We start from the raw sequence: 2,500 nt of genomic DNA, 5'->3' as shown, positions 1-2,500 counted from the left end.
TTGGTTTTCTTCGTTACAAGTCTATAATCTAGATTTCATCTGCACTCTGCACCGTGCAGTTGCCAGTACATGCTGTAACCTAAACGTATTCTGGCAATAAAACCCGCCACACTGTCTGGTTTGACTTCGGTGCCACCACAGGAATCACCGAAAATTAGCAATAAAAACCTCCTAAGACTTTAATCAACTCAGTTATATATTTACTTTACAGAAGAAAGGAGTTATCTGTAAAAAAAAAATAGTGCAACACGCTGAATCAGCTTTATCGGTCGTGGGCAACAGTTGATCACATGCGAAATGTCTTGCTGCCTTGTAATTGGTTGCCTGCTTGGTGCGCTCTGGGGGGAAGGGTCAGAGGGAAAGGGGGTGATCGTAAGAGTCGAAAGAACCGGAATGATACGGATTTATTTGTACGTGTGTGTGTGTGTGTGTGCGTGTGTGTGTGTGTGTGTGTGTGTTGTGTGTGTGTGTGTGTGTGTGTGTGTGTGTGTGTGTGTGTGTGTGTGTGCGTGTGTGTGTGTGTGTTTGTGTGTTTGTGTGTGAATATGTCTATGTATGTACATGTGCATGTATATATGTCTATATATTATATATAATAGATATATATATATAATATTATATATATATATTGATATCTATATATGTGTGTGTGTGTGTGTGTGGTGGTGGGTGTGTGTGTGTGTGTGTGTGTGCGCGCGGGCGCGTGTGGTGTGTGTGCGTGTGTGTGTGTGTGTATGTGTGTGTGTGTGTGTGTGTGGTCGTAGTGTGGGTGGTGGGTGTGTGTGTGTGTGTGTGTGTGTGTGTGTGTGGGTGTGTGTGTGTGTTGTGTGTGAATATATGATGGATGTAAGGTGCATGTCTTATGTCTTATATATAGATATATATATATGATGATATATTATAATATATATCCTATAATAATATTATCTATTATATTAGATATATATACACATATATGTGTTGGTGTGTGTGTGTGTGTGTGTGTGTGAGGGTGGGTGTGTGTGTGGGTGAATATATCATGTAGGGACATGTGCGGGGAGATATGTCTAGGTATATATATATATCGATATAGTATATATATATTGATATATATATATATATATATATAGATAATATATATATATGTGTGTGTGTGTGTGTGGTGTGTGTGTGGTGTGTGTGTGTGGGGTGTGTGGTGTGTGTGTGTGTGTGTGTGCGCGGTGCCTGACGTGCATGCTCTGTGTAGTGTGTGAGTGTGTGTGTGTGGTGTGTGCGCGCGTGCTGATCGTGCATGCCTCTGTGAGTGTGGGAGGTGTGTGTGTGTGTGTGTGTGTGTGTATGTGTGTGTTTATCTAATCATTTATTTACTTGTTTAACGGCACACATCTGCAAACACATTTAGCAGCAAAAGTGAAAATACGTAAACAATGGAGAAAAAAAAACAAAAAAAAAATGAAGGTAAACCTTAGCAAGAGGACATTATAGCAACTCATCTCTTCTGTAATGATGATATCGTCGATGTGACAATGATCTGGAAACAAAAGGTTATACCATATGACCGAAAATGGACGAATTGAGAGGTAGATAGTGTTCGTAATCGCTTCTCGTTAATCTATGATGATAATGATCGAAACGTTTTTCCTCCCACACGCTCAGAAGATGTTCTCGTGTTTTTTTTTTTTACGTAATAAGTTCCTATGTTTTACGAAAGCTTTCTCGATACATCATTGAATATAAAGACTCTTCGTTACAAGAGGCATGGTAGGTTTCGCGCGGGGGAAAATTGGGAAGTGCTACTTCATGACCAGTCTCAGTCTCTCTCTCTCCTCTCTCTCTCTCTCTCTCTCTCCTCTCTCTCTCTCTCTCTCTCTCTCTCTCTCTCTCTTCTCTCTCCTCTCCTTTCATCTCTCTCGATTCTCTCTCGCCTCTCTGTTATTTAAAGAGGTGCGGGCATTAACTTGATACACAATTTGAGGTGCGATTGAGAGGGGAGTGGCCAATCTTTAACAGCAAAAGAAATAAAAGGGATATGCGCTCTGAATCTCAAAGGAAATGGAACATGAACAGCGTAGATCAGGAAATTTGAAAAAATATTTCCAAGCTAACTCCGACTTTGTGACTCTCACGTCTTTATACGGCTGACTTGAATTACTGTGCTAATTAATCAAAGGCTCTTCGACAAAACCGGATATCCAAATTGTACAATGACGAAGAGTGATGGATGTGAAGGAGAGAAAGAAGGAAAAGGTAACTGATACCTAACAGAAAAGCCGATATTCAAAACAAAAAGCAAGTATCTGAAACAAATAGAATAATTCATTACAGGGAAATATAGGATTTTTAAAACATCAAGGATCATTTGGATTCCTCGCGGTGACACAGCGAAATAAATAGCATTTTACGATATCTGTTCCTAAGCACATTTGCATGGAAGTGTAAATGAGACCTACGTAACTGAGACCTTGATATACGTAAGAGTGTGCCATGGTGCATTTTCTTTTATTTCTTTTCAACCCGTTGA

Source organism: Penaeus monodon, chromosome 12 (genome assembly GCF_015228065.2).
Source record: "Penaeus monodon isolate SGIC_2016 chromosome 12, NSTDA_Pmon_1, whole genome shotgun sequence".
Classification (NCBI taxonomy): Eukaryota; Metazoa; Arthropoda; class Malacostraca; order Decapoda; family Penaeidae; genus Penaeus; species Penaeus monodon.
The sequence above is the reverse complement of the archived record's forward strand: the minus strand, read 5'-3'. Positions refer to the sequence as shown.